The sequence below is a fragment of the Bos indicus genome, chromosome 12 (assembly GCF_029378745.1).
Source record: "Bos indicus isolate NIAB-ARS_2022 breed Sahiwal x Tharparkar chromosome 12, NIAB-ARS_B.indTharparkar_mat_pri_1.0, whole genome shotgun sequence".
Classification (NCBI taxonomy): domain Eukaryota; kingdom Metazoa; phylum Chordata; class Mammalia; order Artiodactyla; family Bovidae; genus Bos; species Bos indicus.
This window is the reverse complement of record NC_091771.1, coordinates 14,077,377-14,085,417: the sequence shown is the minus strand read 5'-3', so window position 1 is coordinate 14,085,417 and position 8,041 is coordinate 14,077,377.

Sequence of the window (8,041 nt, the reverse complement as noted above, 5' to 3'; positions counted from 1 at the left end):
GTGTTTCTAACCAAGGCCAGGTTCACGGGGATGCTACCGGTGCAGTCACAGTGTCCCATGCCCACAAGGGCCTTACGCTTGTGGTTAATGCTGTTGTCTTAAAACTCTTCAATTTATCTCCGACTTATGTTTTTAAAATGAAGTCTAGGAGTCAGTTGAGCATGTGCTGGTGGCTCGGAGGCTTGGCCCACAGGAGGGCCCATCTCAGCTCCCCTCTCTCAGACAGGCTCTCAGCACCCACTCTCCCACTCCCTGGCACCTCAGGACATGCTCAGCCTCCTCTTCCTGCCCTCTCCCACCCAAAGGCTGGGATGTGCTCCACGCCACCTTCAGACAGGACATGCAGTCCGGGGTGGCGTCCGGGCTGGCAGTACCAAGTGCAGTAGGCAGGTGACTCTGTGGGGAGTGAACCTCCCACCCACCCCTGACCCGGGTACTGAGTTTATCAGGGCGCAGAGGTCACAGCCCCTTGGGGGTCACTTGTGGGAAGGGAGTTATCCTCCCTAGTTGGGTATGATTAGTAACTTTTATATGCCTGTTTTACTTTTTCTTCACTTAATTTTCTCTTTACAGAAGTTAATGTTTTTAGTTGTTAAGTCATCTGCCTTTTAGCAGTTCTCTGCCCAAAATCTCATCTCTCACTCTAGACCGAGGCTCAGAAAACGCCCCAGGAGAAAAACTGACACTGAAGTTGGTTCACTTCTCTGCCATTCCCTTTCCTTGGGTCTTTATGTCTTGATTGCTTTGGCAAGGCTGCAACAAGTCTTCTTCTTCTATTTTTTTTTTTTAATGGTTCTTTGTTTTCCATCAGAAACACAGGTATTTCATCATAGCTGGAAATTGATGACATAGTTTGATGTCATAAACTAGACAGCCGTTCCTATAAACAGAAAGAACAAATGAACATCAGCCATTCCAGAATCCTGTCATTTTGAGCTCAGAGATTCTGAATTTTAACTAGTTTGTATTAAATAGTATTTTACATTAGTTCTTTAAATTAGACTATATCTTTGATTTTTTTTTTTTTTAATAGCCATTTCAGGTGATGTTCATCACTTAATGGAACCATTTTCCAGTGAAAATTTTGTGGACATGTATTAACCCATAGTGCTTCTGGCATGAATTGCCTGTGTGTTCAGGTTAAATAATTAATTAGTTTCTGGGGAAGATCTTGGCCCTGCCTAAGGGTAACCCTGAGTGAAGTTGGGACTGCCACCGGGGCAGTCACATGTCCTGGTTAGACCCTTTAGTATTCATAAAGTGTCTAAAGAGATGTCAAACCTGCCCTTCTCTGTTTATTCTTAAAATGTATGTAGGAAACCGCTTTCTCAGTAACCTGAAAATTACGTTATAAACAGACTATATACTCTTCTTTGTGGAACTTTCTCAAATAAAAAACTTAGTTGTAAAAAATGTCACTCAAAGAAGATTACATTAAGACTACAGGAGTCCACTCCTCCCCCTTGAATCTTAAAGAGCTAAGGGGAAAAAACATTGCTTTCGACTTTACTGCTTTGGCCCTTTGCTTACTATTAATAGCTATGCTTTGGCATTGTGCCTCTTTGACTTGCATACAGGAAGGTAAGAGGAGGAAGTCATTCTACGCTTGTCATTTTATTTATGGCAGAAACTATTGTTGAGGATGTTGATCTCCATGGGAAATCACAGGAGAGGTTTCTCTCAATTCTCAATATCAAGAACTGTGCGTCTCTGAAAAACAGGGATTTGTTTTCATTTTTAGACAGTCTACACGTTGTAATCAATTACATTTCATTTTACTTGGCAGCTAGGAAGTTCAGAGCCAAATCTGGATCCTCTTCAGGGAATATATTTCAAGGATTTTGTGTGTTAATCTTGTCTCTGATTTTGTTGTCTTTCGATTATACGGCACGTGTGTACAGCAGCACTGTACATATGTTTTCACATAGAGTCTTAAATAATTTTTAGAATGAAACAAAGGATTGAAAACATAAATAAATGATCTTGAGAATGGAGATAGACTGTCTTTGTGTCTCCAGTGTTTTTATCTTTTGAATCTCCCCTCTGGGCATGGGCAAAGCAAGTAGCTGCATCTCTCTCCCCTCCTATCCCTGTCCCTAAAGCAGCGATTCGCTGGGAACTTTCCACTGGCAATGTCAGGATAAGAGATGAGAGGAACGCTGAAGAGGGCCACCTACCAAGTTCATCAGTAATCCGTAACAATTGATGGGTTAGAAATTGGTTTAAAATGTTTGTGACAATCCCTTCCAGCTCTAAACTTTTATTTGTTCCTATAATTCTATGAGCAGTCATGAAACTTAAAGGTTAATTCTAGTTTTGTAAGTTTTGACATTCTTGTTACTACCTTCCAGGTTTATTGAAGCCCTTATCTTAAGAGTTCCTGGTGCTCAGACTCTTCCAGAAGGTTCTGTCCCACATTAAAATCTAAGTGAAGATCCCCTGTTCCTGCTCCCACCTTTCCACAATAAAAACGAGGTTAGCAGCACACTTGTGTCACACTTGTACGTTCCCGGCCCCCTAGAAGTGATTCTTGAAGTGGGTAGGAGCTGGACATTAAATGTATCTGCCCCTTTGAGAATCCTAAAGAGTTAGGATTATATCAAAAAGATGTAATCAACTTTAGAATCCTTTGCTTCCTCTAAAAGTTTTCTGTGAATCTTTACTTGAGGCAAGGTAGGAATGAGTGAAAATACTGTCCTCTTTCACCAAACACATCTCACACTTCATACGATAAACCGTATGTGGAGGTTGGTATGAGAACATACTGGCTGTACCACAGACCAGTCACAGTGCTAAACTCCTGATGATAACTCCTGAAAGGAGCTGAGGGTCTGGGAGAAGGAGAAAGAGAGAAAACTAATGTCACTAATGATGCTGTAGTTAAAGGTCAGAGAAGACACAGTAATGCCTCAGAGGATGAACTTGGAGAGCATTATGCTAAGTGAAATAAGTCAGACAGAGAAAGCTAAATACTGTATTACATCATTTATATGTGGAATCTAAAAAAACAACAAACTGGTGAATATAATGAAAAAAGCAGCAGACTCACAGATAAAGAGATCAAACTAGGGATAATGGTGAAGAGAGGGAAAAGGAGAGGGGCAATATAGGGGTAGGGGACTAAGGCACAAATGTGCATAAAATAAGGTAGAAGGTTAAATTGGACAACACAAGGGAATATAGCCAGTATTTTATAATAACTATAAATGGAGTATAACCTTTAAAAATTGTGAAACACTATATTAGTACACTTGTAACTTACATAATATTATACATCAACTATACCTCAATTAAAAAAACCACCAGTGGGGAAAAAAAGAAGATAATGATTCCTGGTGAAGGATAAGTGGTAGTTTGCCCATAGAGAGGGCGAGGGGGCAACTCAGGCAGAGAAGACTGTAAGTGCAAAGATATAGCAGAAAAACAGGCTGGAGAACTTCCCAGGAATGTGCTTTCTTTTTTTCCATAAAGACTGAGAAGAGACAAAGAAAAAAAAATGGAAGAAAAAGGGAGGGAGGGAAGAAAGAAAGGAGAGAAAGGGAAGGAAGGAGCAAAGACTTAAAAAGCATCAAGATTGCTACCGATCTTGAGTTTCGTATGGACTTGAACTCCAAGAGAAAACCAGAAGCTACATTTAAAAGAGGGGAAACTAATGTACAGATTTAGGGAGAAGCTGAATGGAAAACCTCATCTTTATAAAGTTACAAAATGCTTAAGGCTCTCTCTGTCTGAGCTGATAAGATCTAAACTCCTTTGGCGAAATGCATAGCTATTCATTCCCCATTGTGCATAGTCTTGGTGGAGTAACACATCAGAATGGAATTATTACCATAGCTTCTGAATCCCATCTCTTGGTATTTCAGTGCTACCTTGATTTCTGACCGTGGCCAAGCCTTTGTTCCCAAGCCTCTGATCCGATCTGTGAGAACCACAATGCTCTTTTAATATCCTGTTATGTTCAGATAAGCCCAAGCAATAGATTTCAACCAAACATATCATGTTGACCAAGTATATCTATTTACAATTGCTGCTGCAGTGAATTATCAAAAACTTGAGGGCTTAAAGAATACTCAGTTATTGATATTATCTTTACAGTTCTGTAGGTGACAAGTCTGATAGGATTCTCACTGAGCTAAAGTTGGACTCTGCTGCTTTCTGGGGACTTCCTGGGAGATGCCATTTCTTCGCCTTTTCCATCATCGTGAGGCTGTCTGCATTCCTCGGTTCCTGGCCTGTATTTTCAAAGCCAGCCATGGTGGATTGCCATCTCACACCATCATCTCTCTGGTTCTATATTGACTTAATGAAGTCTCTTCTCCCTGGTGGCTCAGACGGTAAAGAATCCACCTGCAATTTGGGAGACCTGGGTTCAGTCCCTGGGTTGGGAAGATCTCCTGGAGAAGGGAACGGCTACCCACTCCAGTATTTTTGCCTGGAGCCTGGCAGAATACAGTCCATGGGGTCGCAAAGAGTCGGACACAACTGAGCGACTTTCACATCTTTCTTTATAAAGGACTCATGTGATTAGATTGGACCCATTTGGAAAATCCAAGATAACCTTAGCAACTCAAAGTCTTTAACATTAAATACATCTGCCAAGTCTTTCCTGCCACCTAAGGTGAGATATTGCAGGTTCCTGGGGTTAGAGCTAGGACATCTTTGAAGGCCTCCCATAGAAGGTGATCAGTGTTTACATCACCATGGTGGAACGGGTCAGCATTATATTGTCTCCTGTGTGGTGCCCTGAGAAGAGCAGGGGTAGCATCGTTTCTGGGGGGTATTGCTTTCAAGAATGCATGGGCATTATTGTTTGAGCATGAGGAATCATTGCACAGACTCAAGTTGAAGGACATTATATAGAATGAAGATGGAACTAAATACAGATACAGAATTTAAAACATCAAGGCCATGGTAGACAGGGGAAGAATGAGAACTGCTCTAGAAAAAAGAGAACTGAATGTAACACATGATTCTGGATTGGATCTTGAATGAGATAGAGGAATAGACATTTCGGAGACAGTTGAAGGAATGTGAATGGCATCTGTGGATTGTGGATCAGAGAGTAGTGTTATCAGTAGTATGAGTGCCAGCTTCCTGATTGGCAAATGTGTATGGTAGAATGTAGAAAAGTGTCCTTGTTTGCGGAAAGGATGTGCAAAAATATACACCGAAGGATCCAGATATGATAGAGCATCATATTTGCAACTTCCCCTCATATGATTCAGAAAAAACTTAACACTGATGGGTACATCTGTATCCATATCCTTATCTATAAAGACAGAAAATGAAGGAGCAAATGTGGTAAAATGCCAGTAAGGGAGAATCTGGATGGGGGGATATGGTGTTCTTTAAGTTTGAAATTATATCTAGATAAAGTATTTTTAAAACCCATAGGATTTATGTATATTGAAATGCAAAATATGTCTATGATTTATTTGTGTAGATTATCCATATTTTTATATGTTAACAGGACTAAATGTCTTCATCCAGCAGATTGGGAAGATAGGGGAGAGGCTAAGAGGGACTTTGTTCTCTCATAAACTTTATAAATAAGCATTTTCCCTCATTATAGGAAAATCCAGCTCATGGAAATTAACATACCATTTACATATAGAAGGCAAAGAAGTCAATCCTTCTCTGAAATGGCTTATGCAAATAACAGTTAACTGAAAAATACAGAGTCCACCTCTGTTACTAATTCTGTTTTCTCAATGCTTAGATATCTCTGGATTGAGTGTTCTCCTGCTTTTTTGATGCTTTAGGTTGGTCGTTAATTTAAGAGAACTAGTTCCACCAACATTCACGTACACAAACTCTCTTGTGCAGTGGATATCTGTAGGGCTTTTTATCTAGTACCTTTCTATCATTGGAAACTTCTGAAGAAACCTGTGTTTTTTCAACTCTCCTCAAAGATTTGCCCCCTCCTATCCACCTCCATGGATGCTGTAGAGTCCACTCTGTTAGCCCAGTGCTACCCTCCTCTGACGTAGTTATTCACAGGATAAGACCTAACCCAAGCAGAGCCAACAAGCTTTTTCTTCCGGAGTTTTACACTTGGGTTGAGAGCATCACATTCTCTATCTCTGTATAAGTGATTAAAGTTCTGAGGGCTTTCAGCAGCTGTCTTCTCTGTCAGGTAGATGGAACTGTTTTTTAAAAAAATAGTCTGGGGAGTCCGGGTTTTCAAAAACCTCACCCAGTTGTTCCAGAAGCCAAGCCGTCTTTCTGATCTTGATTTCCAGGAGACATCTATGCTTACAGTAAACACCCTTCTCCATTGCAGTGATTCAAGTTGGGTTTCTGTCGCTTGCCATCAAGGGAGTTTTATGTGGAAAAAGCACAGCATCTATGGAACCTGCTCTCCATTTAGGTCTCATGGCAGTTTGAGTGGCTTTTCTCAGACAAGGAGACGCTCACCTTATGACACCAGGTTGCTGCTTTCAAGCCACTCCAGGAGTACACTGTATGATGGAGAAAAACTCCAGAGCTAGGTTCTTATCCACCATCAAGAAACATATTTTTCTTCAACTCTCCAAGGAAAGATATTTACATACATAATTTCTTAGAGAGATTACCATTGTCTTAGACACCTGCCTGGTAGGTAGGCTTTCAGAGTCAACACTGCTAAAGTTTAGAAAAATATTGGTGGGGGGTGGGGGAGTACCTGGGTTTTAGAAGGCTAACAAGGAGCAAAAAAAAAAAAATGAAATCTGAAATGCTCAAGTTCTGATTTTCTCTCCTCCTTCTTCTCTCCAAAGTTACTTTGAGGAAGAAGTGTGGAAGCCTCTAAAAAAAGTTTGTTTTTTTTTCTGTGTTCCACTCTGCTTCTGCTCCATCAAGGCTAAAACTATCAGTTTTCTTCCTCTGTTGGCTTTTCCTTTATGAGGAACTTTTCCACATTTAAAATAGAGTAAAATAACCTCCTTATCCATATTCCCATTCAACTCTTGTCTCCTCTCATCCATTCTTCACATAGCAACCAAAAGGCTATTTTAAGACAAAATCAGAGCACCAAATCTCCTATCTGAAACACTCCATTTGTTCCTCGCCATACTTAGACCAAAAGCCAAATTTCTGACATGACATCCAAACCCTGTCTGATCTGTGCCCTGCATACTTCCTAGCCCCCAAGTCTCATCACCCTTCCCCTCACTGGCTCATGGCCACCCTAGTTCCTCTCAGCCTTGTAAAAGTGACTGGCCCAAAAAGTGCCATTCTAAACTAGACAAACTGTGCTTACGGGGAAGCAACCTACAAAATCCAAGTCTTCCAGAAGCTCTCAGAAGGGCTGATGTGCCAGCCAATAAGGCAAATACTACCCTGGAAAACAGAGATACATATGGTATCAAATCAACATTCATTATTCTACAGTCAATATATGAGAAAACTAAACAGGCAACTGCCTAATTTTCCCCTTGCTCTGAGTGCCGTGGGACCCCTGTCACCACTCAAGTGAGACTGCAAAGATAGAACCAGACTCCTGACAGTAGAGTGTCATGGTTAATAAGATGAGTTTGATTTAGACAACATTAAATTTGAATCTGCATTTAACCACTTAGTGCTTGTGTGACTTAGGCAAGTCACTTAATCTTACTGAACCTCAATTTTTATACATTATAATGTGATAATTATTTGACTTTGTGAAAATCAAAAAAGAAAAAGTACATACAGCCCTTTCTCATAGTAAGTGCTCAAGCACTGCCAACTCTTGAACAGTAACTAAACAGAATCATAGTCCTGGCTTTTAAGTTTGCTTTTACAAACTTCACAGGTGCAGAAGTTAGAGGTTGGTTAAACAGAGAAAGAACCAGTAAAGCAGTCAACTTATTGTTCATTCAGTTCAGTTCAGTCGCTCAGTCGTGTCCGACTCTTTGCGACCCCATGGACTGCAGCATGCAAGGCCTCCCTGTCCATCACCAACTCCCAGAGTTTACCCAAACTCATGTCCATCGAGTCAGTGATGCCATCCAACCATCTCATCCTCTGTCATCCCCTTCTCCCGCCTTCAATCTTTCCCAGCATCAGGGTCTTTACAAATTAG